At 37.2% G+C, this 16,383-nt stretch overlaps 1 protein-coding gene across 1 annotated transcript in view; it reads left to right on the forward strand.

Annotated features, from left to right (window-relative positions):
* Window positions 1–16,383, forward strand: part of C5 (complement C5) — a 1,726,304-nt gene that overhangs the window by 571,202 nt on the left and 1,138,719 nt on the right. The gene's annotated exons all lie outside the window — the stretch shown is intronic.

Consider the following 16,383-nt stretch of genomic DNA (forward strand, 5'->3'; position numbering starts at 1 on the left):
AATTTTCTGATCTCACCCCTGATTTTAGAGTCTTCTGATCATCTATGTAATTTAAGGATTTTTTTTTCTTTTATTGTAGAATTTATTTATGTCGAGGACCACTGGGGTAATTTGTTTTTAAAGTTTCCATTAAATTTAGATCTGGTAGGTACTGACATTTCTATACATTTATCTAAGTGGGTACAGAACTCCTTTGTGAAGCTGTCTGCTGTGAAAATCTCTGGGGTTGTGCTGGTATAACTGAATTTTGAATCTTGGTAGAAGAAGTTGATGAGATCTGTATATCTGAAATCCTTGAATGCCAATATATTGATATCTGTATGTTTAAAGGTTTAAATATGAAGTTCACTAGTACATAATACAACTTATCCTGGAAATATATATCAGGGGAATCGTACATGAAGAACCTATATTCATAAGGACAAGGTCAAGAATACTATCTCCTCAGGTTGGTTTGTTAACAATCTGGTCCAGGGAGCATTTGTTTATCAAACTGAGGAACTTTTTGAACATATCCTACATTTTAGGTGTAGGTACTACAGTTTACTGATGGGTAGTTAAAGTCCCCCAAATAGCTGGAAAGATGGGCAGGGATGGGTCCCAACCATGATTTATGGCCAGAGGACACAGATGGTGTCAAAGAGGTGGGTAATGGTTTGCGCATGGGAGATGAAGGTATGGCTATCCCAGCTGATAATAGTAGCCCTTGCAAGCCAAGGGAAGGAGCACATGCAAACTTGACAGATTCTCTAATGTATAACTGGATTATCGCCCTTTGAGGCATTTCTTGTCATTGGGGAAAACAGCAAGGAAATCTCACCCCTTGGAAACTAATGGGCTCAAGTCTGATGGGCATGTCTTAATGGTTGGCAGTCAAGTTGAGGGATAAAGCACAAAAAAAGTAAGAAAAAAATGATATCACATTAAAATGATGAAATAGTGACTTTGATATGAAAAGGATTTCCTTGGAAAAATTCATATAAGGAAATAATTTTTAAGTAATAATACTGTATACTGGAAAGATCTGCTATAACAAGGCAATGGGCAACCCATATACTGTACACATTTTGATGCAAACACAGGAAAAAGTAACCTTCCGGACTTGAGGTATATCACCTACTTACTCTTTTTTGCAGGGTGATAACTATCCTGCACACTCATGTAGGGGACTTCAGCTCCCACTCTTCATCATCATCATCCCAGTTTTTTCTACATGGGGTAGGGATGTCAGATCAACTGCTGCTATTCTTATTGATTCAGTACCACTAACCTACCTTCAACAACCATCATGCCTGACTGTTGTAGATCTTCTCTCACTCACTCCATTCATTTCTTGGCTGGACATCCTCATTTCCTTTTACTCTCTACCCGTCTATCCCAGATCTTCACCAAATCTTATTCTGTTTTCCTGTATATATGACTGAACTACTGAGATGTCTTCTCCTTAATCTTCTATGCAATTAGGATTACTTTGGCTTTTCTTCTTGAGTGCTTTTTATTTTATCTGTTCCACAGTGTACATCCTACCAGCCATCTCAGATACTTCATCTCCTTCACTTCCAGTGTCTTCAACCACTCTGCTTTTACTGCCCATTTTTCTGTGCTATATAGAAGCAATAGTCACACCACTGTTTTGTAGACCTTAGTTTTTAGCTTGTTGGCATTCTTTACTCACAGACGATACTGTTGCTCTGGAACAGACTCCCTATCCACAGAAAATAAAGTTCACCCCATCCATATTGAAGTACAACTTGAATCTATGGATAGGAAATAGAAAATATACCCCAGAACTGCCCTCTGTACTACTAATGGATAGAGGAAACTCCTAAATGGTTTATCCTATGCATCTGTCCCCTCAAATTATTTATGGTATGATGACAGTTATTCTCATTAGGGGTAATATATAATTATCGACCATGAGATGGGTAAGGCCAATTTCTAACAAATGGGATAGGTTAATTCAAGCAGACAAAAGGGAAACCAGCAAAGCTTAAAATGTCTTGCATGGGCAGCTAGCCTAGTACTTAGATATGAACATTGTCCATAACACTCTGTGCCAGTTGGTTGCAGCCCCTCCCTTCCTTAAATATCCACAATCACACGTCTATGGGGAAAAGGGAAAAACCCACAAGGCTGAAAACAGCATTCACACATACTACAATCTTATAGTATAGTGAAAAAAAAGAAAACTTTAAAAACTGAAACTTAAGCAAACTGTTTAAAATCAATCAATTAAAATAAAAAGCACAGATGCTTATTCTTACCTACAGCAGTGAAGTAAACTTTCTTACCTATGTCCACAAACTAGGAATTTCACTTGTGTTCACTCTGAAGAAATCACTGACATAGGAATTAAAAAGATCATGCTGTTTTTTGACTGGTTTTAATCTGGTGATAATATAGTTTACGTCATGGATGTAACTGAGAATACATGCATGTATGTTTTACTACATAAAAAAAGTATAATTCCCATTCCAGGACTGGTCACGTCAGAGAACTGAGTTCAGACCGATTACATTTAAGAAGGCAGTTTTTATTGAGTACTAGATATTCTGCACTGTAATATAGATAAGAAAGAAATTATGTATCATTACTATTCTGCAAAAAGCCCAGAATCACCAGACAAAAGATATACAAAAAGATTAAGAGAGAAATTAGAGGAAAGAAAAATATTTCTACAAGAAAAACTGTCAGAAGTTTTGAATAAAAATTTATATATATATATATATATATATATATATATATCAAGAAACTATGATCTGTTTGGAAAAAGAAACATCTGAGAAAGTGCGAAAATATAAATAAAACCTAGAGATTTTTGAAAGCTATAAAAGAGAAGTATGGACATGGGAAAGAAAGAGAGATTTGAAATGGTGCAATATCCATGCAAAGGTGAAAGCCAAATTAATCAATATAAAAAAGGCAGCCCCAAAGATATTCAGAGAGAAATACAGGCAAAGGTATCCAGATATGGAAAATTTCACAATAAAAAAAATAACATCACAAAGAGGAGTTATAGCAAAGATTAGTAAAGTAGAAGTTAAAAAAAACAGAAGTTGAAGTTATGGAGTGCCTGCAAAGTGAAGGATTTGGTGAAGAAGGTCTAACACAGGTTACATCACAGCATGATGGAATGAGTCCCCAAAGTAGGGAGAAATAGAAAGATCAGGAGACATCTGAGGAAGAAATATGGACATAGGTTCACAGGCTCATAGGTGTTTTTTAGGCTAACGACTACAAGGGCCTTTTTAAGCCTTGCCATGCATCCCAAATCTCTGACAAGTTCTGATACCCTTGATAAGTGTAAGCATGGGCCTGGGAGATAAACCATTTACAGGTTACCTGTGTCTATTAGAGACACAGGTGCCAAACCAGGGATGAATTTCCAGTTTCCTATGCAATTGTCTAAGTTGCACTTGAATTGGGTTAGGGAGGATCTCTGCTTCACATGGATGGGGAGCCTGTTCCATAGACGGGGTAGTCTTGGGATATATACCGATCTCTCCAGCAGGTCCTATTTATATCAAGGCAAGGTTTAAGTCTTTAGAACAGGTGATTCTAGTGCTGTTTGTTTTGTGGATATGCAGGAGGTCCATCAGAGTGGGGTCTGACAATGCCCTGTATGCCACGCATTGATGTCTCCTCAAAAGCCTGTAGGAGACAGAATACAAAGATAGGGCCTTGAGGCAGTCTGCATAGGACATTTTACTTACGCCCTGTATTGTTTTAGTGAGGAAAGTCTGTGGACATTCCAACTGTTGGATATGCCTGGTTAGGTACATACCAAATGGGGCATTGCACTAAGTGATAGGTGTGATGAATGCCGAATACAGTGGAACAATGACTTCCTTGGACTTAGATGCCATACCTGTGTTTATAAGTTGCGCAACACAAAATTATTCCCTTACCACTGTAGACATTTGATGGTCAAAGTCTAGATTACCATTTATGTTTGTCCCTAAGTCCCTGACTACTGGGTCAACTCTATGTAGTGTGTTGTCAATATGATAGTTACCAAGGATGCATGACTTCCCAAAGGATACTATTATGCATTTCTTGGCATTTAGTTTTGGTCCATGGCTCTGACACCAGTTGTTTGTCTGTGTCAGCCCCTCCTGGAGAACATTTGCGTCAGTGTAAGATTCAATGATAGCTCCTAATTTGCAATCCTCTGCAAATTTAGACAACCTGAGACCACTGACATTGGCCTTAACTTCTGAGAAGTAAATGCCAAAAAGGAGCGGTTCAAGGACTGATCCCTGAGGAACTCCACTTGTGACTGGTCTCTTTGTAGAGGTGGACTCCCCAATTTTAAATTCCTGGGTCCTGTCTTTGAGCCAGTTAGCTATCCACTGGTGGGACATACGGGTTTGTACCTAACCTGTTGAGTATATCCGCAATGCCTGAGTGGGATATTGTGTCAAATGCCTTGGACAGGTCAAGGGACGGAGTGTGAACAATTTTGCCCTCATCCATTGCTTTGGTGACCTTTTCAAAGAAGACCACCAGGTTGAGTAGGCATGAACTGTCCTTGACGAAACCAAACTGAGTTGGATTCAGTGTCTGGAGGTTTACTATATATCTGTTGATCAGCTCCATGATAATTCTTTCCAAGGCTTTACATATAAGACTAGTGAGACGTATGAGTCTGTAATTTCCAGGGTCTGTAGATGGCCCACCTTTGTGCAGTGGGATGACTGTTGCCATTCTCTATTCATGAGTTAGGATGCCTGTTAGGAGGCTACACTTAAATAGTAATTCCAGAGGCCCTGATAGGTCATGTTTAGAAGGCACCCTAGGATACTGTCTGGGCCCATTGATGTAGTGTTCTTGGTCTTAGAGAGAGCATTAAGCACCTGTTCCCTAGTGATAGTAGGGGGGAGTTATATTTGATGATATTTCCTGAGGGAAGGTTGAGGGGCAGAGAGGAGTAAAGTTGGAGCAGAATTTATCAGCCAGGAGGTTTGCTATATCTTGTGGCTCAATTTACAATGTGTTCTGCACACAATTGTGTATTTCCTTTGTAGCTGCAGATACAGCTAAAGAATGCTTTGTGGTTGTCCTTTGCCTGGGAGGCCAAACTTACCTCAAATTTGGATTTGGTAGAATGTATTTGTCCTCTGAGTTATTTGTTTAGTTTGATGAGAGTGCTTTTATCCTGCTGGGTGATGCACCTCCTAATTTTGCCATGATTTTCTTCCTCCTGTTATACAGCCTACTGATTTTGTGATTCCACCAGGAAGGCTTGTTTTTTGAGTTAGTTCTGTACTTCCTCCTGGTGGGTGCAGCTGTTGATTTGCTTGTACAGGGTTTCTGTGAATAGTGTTCTCAGGGTTTATGGGGGCTTGAAATTTTTCCAGGTTCTCACTTAATAGCAGGGGGTTAGCCTTAGAATAGTTCCTGAATATTCAAGGTTTAGCTGGGGGTCCTGGTATAATTTTTACTTCAAAGAAGACCATTTTGTGGTCTGACCTTACCAGGGAAGGCATTACAGTAAGTGGTGTGCAGCAGTCTCCCATATTAGTGAAGACCAGACGAGTATGGTTGCACCCGTGGTTGGTGTATGGACTATCTTGTCTAGGGAGTTTGTGTTTACATGGGAAAGATAAAGAGATTTAGTATGGTGTAATATTTATACAAAGGAGAAAGCAAAACTGATCAATACAAAAAGAGCAGCAACAAAGATATTTGAACAGAAATACAGGCAAAGAAATCCAGATATGGAAAACTTTACAATACAAAACATAAGAAGACAAAGAGGAAAAGCAGAAAAGGAGATTAGTTTTGGAGAAGTTAAAGAAATAGAAATTGAGGTTATGGAGTGCCTGTGAAGTGAAGGATTCAGGGTAGAAAATCTAATTCAGAAAGCACCACAACAGGATAGAGCAATGGACATCCAAATTAAGGGGAAACCAGTGGAACAGGAAGCAATTGGTCAGATGCCATACGAAGATATGTTGGAGCCTTCCACAGGAAACCAGTATAAACATTCACTTGAAGCTGGACAGCAAAGGAAGGAACATGAAACTGTGGAAACTCTGACATGGTCAATGTTGAGGAGTGATAGGCCAGTGAGTTCCTATATGATAGAGAAATGAATGGCACAGGATGAAATTGGAGGGAATGTGCCACTGGAAGATATTACAGAACTTTCTATATAATGCCCGCAGGAAATAGAAAACAAAAAAATGTGCTCTCAGTTTAGAAAAAAATGAGCTAAGAGATGAGTTGCTTGATTTAATAGAGACAGACAGGCATATTAAGATCAATAAAACCAAAAAAGTCAGAAGTTTGATAAAACAAATGAACACAGTAATTAAGACTATCCATAGAGATCAATGCAATATAACAGAAGTAAACAGGATATATTACTGTGCAGCTAAATTAATAACTGATAAGGTTCAACATAGGGTAACGAGGGAAAAGAAGGGGAGAAATCAAATACCATCATGGAAAAATTGAATAGAGAAAACTATAAAGCAATTAAGACAATAAGTGTCATTGTTAGAAGAGTAAAGAAGAGGAACAGATCAACAAAAATATTTAGAAAGATAGACATCCCAAAAAACGAAAGAACACAAACTGGTAACCACAAAAAATCCCCAACAAACGAAGAAACCAGCCACTTGTAAACTTAGCGCTCAGATTTATTCAAAACACAAAATACAGCCTGTATCAGGAAGCTTCATCAGAGATATGGAATAGCGAGACAGCGCTTTAAATGACAAATACCACTAATTGCCTGTGTTTACAAATAGTATCATTTACATCAGATATAACTCAAACAAATCAAAATAAAATGTTAAAATAAATTAATACAAGGTATGTATGTTAACACATCCACTGTTGATGGAAAAACAGCGGGCTATTGTACGTGAGCACCCAGGAAACACTAATAAAATAAGTACAGTTACCATATAAGGCTAACAGTATATTTTGTTAAAAAACAACTATAAAATATCTCTCTACAAAGAAGATAAACAACTAAGTAATCGCCTAAAAGTTGGTGAAATATATTAATAAGCAAAACACAATTCGCTAATATAATACCTAGAGAAAAACAAATTCAAAGAATTTTTCTATCTTTGACAATAAACATTCTATGAGCACGTAAAGTGCATGTAGCTAATGCTCATATGGGAAATACAGCAACAAAGTCGTGTTGGAACAATAATCAAAAGTAATCAAAAGTACAAGGCTAAAGTTGACACAGGGGTGTCACCTCATATGCGATTTAAGTTTCAAAAAGGGTGTAATGTTACAACTTTCATTTAAACCTGGGGTACTAAAAGCATTCATTTTAAGTTGCCATAAAAGCTCACGTACCTCCAGGTTCAAAGAAAGTGGTCCACCTCTATAAGATTCAGATAGGTGGTCAACACCCATCGAATGGCCAGGAAATAAACCAATATGTTTGGCCAAAGCGTTCTCATTGTTTCTAGTTCTAATAGTGTAAATGTGCTGGTATATTCTGTCCCTGAACCTTCTATCGGTCTTACCGATATAGAAGGCAGGGCAGCATGCACAGTACGCTATATAGATAATAGACTTAGTGTTACAGTCAATTCTATGAGTGATGGAATATTTTTTGTTATTGTTATCTACAGAACAGAAACCACCTGTTTTAATGTAAATACAATATTTACAAAAACCACATGCAAAGGACCCCTTAGTTCTGGATGTCGAAGTATCTACCATACCAGCTTGTAACAGGTCTTTAATATTTTGTCCACGCCTAAAGACGATGTGTGGTTTTTCCCCAAGTTTTTCGAGTAAGGAACTGTTGTTGGTGATAACAGCCCAATTCTTGTAAAGGATGTCACATATCTGTCCAGAGTCAACATTAAATGTTGTGATAAAACTACACAGCACCACATTAGTAGGCTCAACTACTATGCTGTCCAGACTGATTTCTACATTTTCAGTAGGTGGCATATCATCCAAAGAAAGTTGAAAGGACGACAATAAAGGTTTGTAAAACCCTCTAGATCTTTTATGGCTAACTTCACCTATCAAGTCATCTATCAAGGCATTTGGATAGCCTCTATTTGAAAATAAATCTCTCAAATACTCACATTCACTAAGAAAGTCTTCTAGCTCACTACACATACGGACAGCTCTTACAAGCTGTCCCTTGACAATAGCTCTTTTTTGTCTCATTGGGTGTGAGCTAGAGAAATGGAGAAATGAATTGATGTAAGTGTCTTTTCTATAAATGACAGAATTAAGCAGATTGTTGTGACTATTTTTTGACAATTTAACATCCAGGTAATTAATAACTTCCGTGTTGAAGTTATAAGTGAACTTCAGGAAGGGAGTTGTACTATTTAGGAAGGCTACAAAGTTATCTGCTTCACTGGAATTCCCTTTAAACAGTAAGAAAATATCGTCCAGGAAGCGGGTGTAATAAGAAATTTTGTTACTCCACTCCACATTACTAAGCACATACTTCCTCTCCCAAAATGCCATAACTAAATTAGCTTTTGGATATACACTTCATTTTCAAAAATGAAAAAGTTTGATGTCAAAATTATGTCAAGAATTTCTGTGATGTTATCAATCTCAAGAGAAGAGGCACCGAGCTCTATAAGGAGAAGCTCGATCCACTCACAGGCCTCTAAGTGGGGTATAGATGTATATAAATCTACAACATCTATTGTTAAGAAGTTGTTCCCTTGAACTTCCCCAAAATTGTTGATGTTAGTGAGAAAAGACCACGAGTCTTTGCAAATTGTTGGCACTTGTTCGACATATTTTCTAAGCAGTGAATCAATATACTTAGAACAGGGGTAAGTCACTGAGGCCCGCCCATCGATCAGAGCTCTCATTGGAGGATCCCCAAGGTTTTTATGAACCTTGGGGATCCCGAAACCGATAGAAGGTTCAGGGACAGAATATACCAGCACATTTACGCTATTAGAACTGGAAACAATGAGAACGCTTTGGCCAAACATATTGGTTTATTTCCTGGCCATTCGTTCCGATTTATGGGTGTTGACCACCTATCTGAATCTTATAGAGGTGGACCACTTTCTTTGAACCTGGAGGTACGTGAGCTTTTATGGCAACTCAAAATGAATGCTTTTTGTACCCCAGGTTTAAATGAAAGTTGCAACATTACACCCTTTTTGAAACTTAAATCGCATATGAGGTGACACCCTGTGTCAACTTTTTTGATTACTTTTGATTATTGTTCCAACACGACTTTGTTGCTGTATTTCCCATATGAGCATTAGCTACATGCACTTTACGTGCTCATAGAATGTTTATTGTCAAAGATAGAAAAACTCTTTGAATTTGTTTTTCTCTAGGTATTATATTAGCGAATTGTTTTTTGCTTATTAATATATTTCACCAACTTTTAGGCGATTGCTTAGTTGTTTATCTTCTTTGTAGAGAGATATTTTATAGTTGTTTTTTAACAAAATATACTGTTAGCCTTATATGGTAACTGTACTTATTTTATTAGTGTTTCCTGGGTGCTCACGTTTTCCATCAACAGTGGATGTGTTAACATACATACCTTGTATTAATTTATTTTAACATTTTATTTTGATTTGTTTGAGTTATATCTGATGTAAATGATACTATTTGTAAACACAGGCGGTATTTGTCATTTAAAGCGCTGTCTCGCGCTATTCCATATCTCTGATGAAGCTTCCTGATACAGGACGCGAAAACGCTGTATTTTGTGTTTTGAATAAATCCGAGAGTTAAGTTTACAAGTGGCTGGTTTCTTCGTTTGTTGGGGATTTTTTGTAGAAAGATAGACATGATAAAAGCAATGTGTAGTATTAGAACAGATTCGGATCTATCATGCACTATCGCAAATAACAAACTAAAAATCTCAGCACAGTTGGAAAAACTTAGAAGATATGCAAATAAATATAAAGAAAAAGTACAAAATAAGCAATTTATTGATGACTCAAAAAAGTTTTATAGAGATTTGGGAAACAAGGTAAAAGGAATTGAAAGACCACCAAAAAAACAAGAAATCGATATATTTTGGAGAAGTATTTATGATGATCCTGTGGAACCTAACAAAGATGCTAAATGGATAGAAGAAGTAAAAGAAAGAATAGACAGCTTAATGGATTAAGGGCAAGACAGAATAGCAGCAGTGACAAAGAGTCACCTTGGAATATCCCCCTTTGAATTTTTATCTCTGGGATAATAATGTGTCCTTTATCATGGCTTTAACTGCAAAGTGGTCTGCCACTGTTTCATGGTCACTGTGTTAAAGGTACAGGATATGAAATGGAATGAAGTAACGGCCAGAGAGATTGAAACAAAGTTAAGAAAAGCCTCTAACTGGAAAACCCCAGGCCCAGCTGTAGTGCCTAATTTCTGGCTAAAAGAATTAACATCTTTGCATGAAGATTTAGCCATGAGTAAGAACTATTTATGTGTGCATCCCAAACAGACACCAACCTGGCTAAGAACAGGAAAAACAATGCTCCTACTTAGAGTGAACCTACAAGCTACCCTAAAAATTATAGACCAATAACATGCCTTCAGACAATGTATAAACTATGCACTGGAATTGATGCTGACAGAGTTTATAGTCGTTTAGAAGAAAACTCAATTATGGCAATAAAACAAAAAGGCAATAAAAGAAAGATGTATGGAACAAAGCATCATCTGTTGTTTAATAAATTCATAGTGGAGAACTGTAAAAAAGGGGAAGAATATAAGTATGGCATGGATTGACTACAAAAAAGCATTTGATAGTATCCCACATTCATGGATAAATGCTTAAAAATTTATAAGATACACCCTACACTGATCGACCACATTACAGTGACCATGAAACAGTGGCAGACCACTTTGCAGTTAAGCCATGATAAAGGACAAATTATTATCCCAGAGATAAAAATTCAAAGGGGACTATTCCAGGGTGGCTCTCTGTCACCGCTGCTAGTCTGCCTAGCCTTTAACACATTAAGCTGTCTACTTAACAGGTTAGGCCATGGCTATAACTTGGCTCCTAAAAACAACAAAGTGTAAAGACTTCTCATCATCTCTTTGTCGATGATTTAAAACTGCATAGCTCATCAGATAAGGAAACAAAAACACAACCACAAGTTGTCAAAACTTTTTCAGATGATGTAAGAATGTCATTTGGTCTTAACAAATGTGCAAAAGCAACCTAAACTGCAGTACCAAGAACATATCAGTTCGGGACAAGAATGTAATATAAAAGAACTGAGCAAGAGGCAGTGTATAAATATTTGGGAATTGATGAAGGATCAACATTAAAACATGAACAAATGCAAATAAAACTTAGTAAGGACTACTTTAGAAGATGTAAATTAATCCTGAAAACATGGTTGACATCTAGGAACAAAATTCAAGCTATAAACCAATTTGCTCTTCCTGTCCTAACTTACAGTTTTTGAGTGATTGACTGGCTCCAAAATGTGTTGGATAGATTAGACAGGAAAACAAGAAGGATGCTTCATGTTCAACAAACAATTTATAAAAATCAGTGCATACCAAGATTATATATTTCCCGTTGTGAAGGAGGGCTCGGCCTCCTTGAAATTAATTACATGTGTAGAACTGGAGTCGTGGGACTGCACACATATCTGCTGACTTTACAAGACCCAAATGTAATGAAAGTTTTGAAACATGAGGAGGATAAATCTAAGATGACTTCTCTGCTTAGTCTAGCAGAAGCATAGTGGAATGGAAATCAAACCAAAAATAGATAAAAATCAGGCAGCAACTGAATGTGCCAAAAACAAAAGAAAGAATTTAAGGTGAAAGACCCGATGAGAAGGCAAGAAATGTGGAAAATGCATAAATATAGTTGCAAGTATAGTAAACTTATGGAATAACCTCATGCTGATTAGGTTCAAATGCAGGAATGGTTAAGGAGAGGCAAATTCAAACCAAGAGATAAAAGGTTAATATTGGCAGCCCAAGATAGTGGGCTACATATACGCTGGTTTACAAAGTCCATTGAACATGTAGAAGAAACAGACAAATGTAGATTTGTAAAACAGAATTGGAAACAGTTGCACACTTCGTTGCTGGTTGTGACATACAAATGGCAGAAGGACTGTATATTGAAAGGCATAATAATGTGGCAAGACTATTGCACTGGGGATTGTACAAACATTATTGTATTGAAGTGGCTGAAAAACACTGGAAACATGAGAGAGGAAGCATCATAGAAAGTGGTGAAGTCTAAATCACATGGGATCACCCATTACCAACAGTTCGAAAGACAGATGCTAGAAAATCGGATATAGTGGTCCATGAAAAGACGACAAAAGTAGCATTGATCATGGAAATTGTCACAACCAGTGACTACAGTGTCTTGCATACAGAGAGACACACAGAGTCATAATATATCAGGATTTGCAGGCAGAAATGAGAGCAATGTGGAAGAAAGATACCCAGACAGTTCCAATAGTAGTAGAAGCAAAAGGTCTTAGAAAAAAGAATTTAAAATCGTATTTAGATATGTTACCAATACATGTAACTCCATATGAATTGCAGAAGGAGTCATTACTGGGCACATTGCAGGTGCTGTATAGAGCACTTCTGGCTGACACCAAAGAGTGAAACAATACTAATTTCATAAACTTTAATTATACCGTGACTTAGGAATGGGTACCATTCCCATCATGATAATAGAAACCCAAAAGATTTGGAGAAATTAAAAGAATATATTTAATATGATTTTTTTTTTTAAAAATCACTGCAGATAAACAAAACTACATTATGAACTAAGTCACGATGAATTAACTGATATCTTCTGACAATGGTAATGAAAGAGATTTTATTGAGAATGGTAGGAGAGTGGTGTTGGACTGTTTTGGATATTACGAACACTGAAGCAGCTGTCTGAATGTTGTTTCTGTGAAGCAAACAGTAAACCAAAAAGAAAAAAAATTTGCAGAACCATGACAGACTATACGCAAGTGTGTGTGTGTGTGTGTGTGTGTGTGTGTGTAGAGGGAGATGCTGTCTGCTGATTGTGAGCTTGGCTAGTGGAAGGGGCAATGACACTCAGACATTAAGTTGGTTGAAGTTGGTCATAGGGCTCTGATGTTCATCAGGTAGAACATGGCATTAAGTAAGCTCCATTCTCTGTTAGATTTGGAAGGAGTCTCACATCACTGCCACAAGGAGCAATCATTACTAATGGACTATTTGTACTCTTTTTTCCAAGAATGCAGTTGCAATGACAGGACAGACACTTTACCAGCAGAAGGGGTGACTAAGAATAATAGACTGAAACCCCTGCATATGGTTAAGGCTACTTTGAATGCTGTTATCACTTCAGCAGATTCAGGCAGGGGTGTGGTTTATGCTTTGTGGAAACCTGGGGCAGCGAGACTCAGTCTGCATGATAATTTTTATATAAATAAATGATGTGCTGTTAATGTTGTTGCTTGAGCTACTAAATGGAAAAAAAAGTGCATATAGAGAACACAAGTCATTAGTTAATCTACACAGTCTCTATATCAGTTTATGGCAATATTTGACCACTTGAAATTAGGTACCAGCTTATATTTATGCTAAGATTCAAGTAATTTTATAACTGACTTGGATAATATCATTAGTACTAATGTTTAGTTTATTTTTATCTGAAAAGCAAATAAAAGGTGCACAATTTTCACTTACTCTTTTTTGCACAAACTCAGTATCTTTTGTTGCTATTTTTTTCTATGTGCATTTTCCTCCCTCTGCCTGCTGATCATCAGGCCTCTCCAATCAGACTGAAGCTCATTTGCTCCCTATGGGTGAGGAGTTCTTCTCACACTCCCTATGGTGTGAGCAGTCCAGAGGGGCCATTATCCAGGCAAACATTAGGTATGTTGGTGCTCTCATCTGTATCCTGGCAATGTGACATTATTTTTGTATGCAAGTCCTAACTCCTTCTCATGGGTGGTAATGTGGGTATCTGCATCACCTTATAGACCACCTATGTTTCTCTATCAGTTTGTGAACACCTCCATCACATGGCCATTAACAGTTACCGTCATTGCATTGTTCCCACACTGGCTTTCACCCTTTTACCATCACCCCTGCCATCTGGCAGTAATTAATCCAGAAGCTGGAGCATTGGCTGGCTGCATACTATACCCTCCTCACAATACAGACAAAACCCAAGCTTCCAGGCTGTGCCACCATGTGCTCAAACCAATATCTAAACTTAGGTTACCTCGGTCATAGTCATGGCATTATCCCTGTATAACACTGGCATAGCTTTTTTTTTGTTACTTGTACCTATTATTAAATGTGTGGCCCAGTGGTTAACAGGACTGTATCACAACATCTGGACTCCCACTTTAATTCTCATTGGGGTCACACTATGTGTGGCTTTCATGCTTTTTTTTTCCCTTCCTATCATCAAGACATGCAGGCAAGTTGAATGGCAATGCTAAACCATTCTTAGATTGGTGTAGCAGTATGGCTGTATGAGTGTATCCTCTTATGTTTTGACATTCCACATAGGCTGGTTCCTGTCTTGTACCCTTTTCCTGCTAAAACACAGTCTTGCTTCTGTGATCCGGAACTTCATAAGCAAGTCTAGAAAATGGATGCAAAGATAGATCATAAATGGTTACTCACTGTCTGAGTGTAAGGTAACTTTTTATGGGACAGGTGCATGAGACCTCTCAGAACACACCTGTGCAGTTTGACATGCAAGAAATTTCTCCGAATTACAAAATAAATGTGCTATTTTATAATCAGAAGTTAACCATCCTAAATATGTGCATGTGTGTATATATGTATGAATATTTATATGTCCATTAATCGATCCATAAACCTATTTTTCCATTTTTGCACATGGACTCAGGGTATAACATCAAGAGCCACAGTATTCATACTGCGGGCTGGTAGCCCTGCCACACGCATACATTCACAATCACACACACCTATACACACGCATCCATCTACACACAAATTTAAACCTATGGCCAAATAAGACTGCCCAGTCCACCTACTGCATATCTTTGGAATGATGGGGATTACTGGAGCAGCCAAGAAAAACCCAAGCAAACTCAGGGAGAACATGCGGACTCCACACAGAAAGCACCACAGTCAAGAATCGAACCAGAGAACCTTTTACTATGAGGTGACAATACTACCCTCTGTGCCAACATATATAAGCTTCCATCAAATATGATGTTAAACATAATCACTTTTTCTCAGTCTATTGAAACAAACATTCAGCTTTTTCACCTGCAGTCAGTGCAGCTGGAGCAGACCAGTTTAGTGTAAGACATTCTGATAGGACTAGATGGATCTGTGGAGGTGCATTGCAGGTGGTTTTCCTGGGTACTCCAGTTTTCTGGATCACACTGACCTCAGGCAGGTTGGATATAATTGCCCCTGTACACATTTACACTCTGCAAAACAACTGTGCTGATGACACAAACAGTGAAAAATGTCTGCAAGTGGGCTTGATTGAGTAACTGTGGGATTATGTTGTGTACCATTTGTATGCTTTTACAATAAATTGGATGACTTTTAAACTAATATGATGGAATGCCAGATCATTTTTGATGGAGGTTTCAAATTTTGGGTCTATGCACTGTTGGAATGCAGCTCTGATTCTCTGTTGGTGATTGTATAGTTTATATATATATATATATATATATATATATATATATATATAAAATGTATATATATATATATATATATATATATATATATATATATATATATATATATATATATATATATATATATATATATATATATATATATGTATATATCTATCTATATATCTATATATATATATATATATATTATGTATATATATATATATATATATATGTATATATATATATATATATATATATATATATATATATATATATATCTACGTATACATTTAGACACACACACGTCCTACAACTACAAGAGCAAAGATAAAGGTTAATTTTTCTCAACTAATGCATTATGCATCATGGCTTGGTAACTTCCTTTATAATGCCTTGCAGACTGTTCCTATTCAAGGAAAACCATTAGACGTAAGACAGGTACCTTGCCGTTCAGCCATTCATTGCACTTTTATGCATCATCCTTAAGCACGTGTAAGGCTGTTCATGATGATTAACAAAGATCTGATGGAGTGGCTGGAGAAAATAATGCAATCTGGGAATAAAAACTGCCAGATTCTACACTGAGAATGCTCAAAAAATCAGATTGTAAGTGCAACCTGAATTTCGTATAGCCTTGACCTAAAAATTATACTTGCATGTTATGAATGCTAGGTACAGTACACACATTTCATTCATAGAGTCTGTAACATGATCCATGCTAGCTCTGTTGGGAATTTATAACTTACATACTGATTATGTAGATCAGTCTGTTTTGTTTTCCTGTTCCAGTTGGCAGTAATCCCAAGTATATAGA

This window comes from Protopterus annectens, chromosome 16.part0, assembly GCF_019279795.1.
Source record: "Protopterus annectens isolate FY-2018-M chromosome 16.part0, PAN1.0, whole genome shotgun sequence".
NCBI classification, from domain to species: Eukaryota; Metazoa; Chordata; order Ceratodontiformes; family Protopteridae; genus Protopterus; species Protopterus annectens.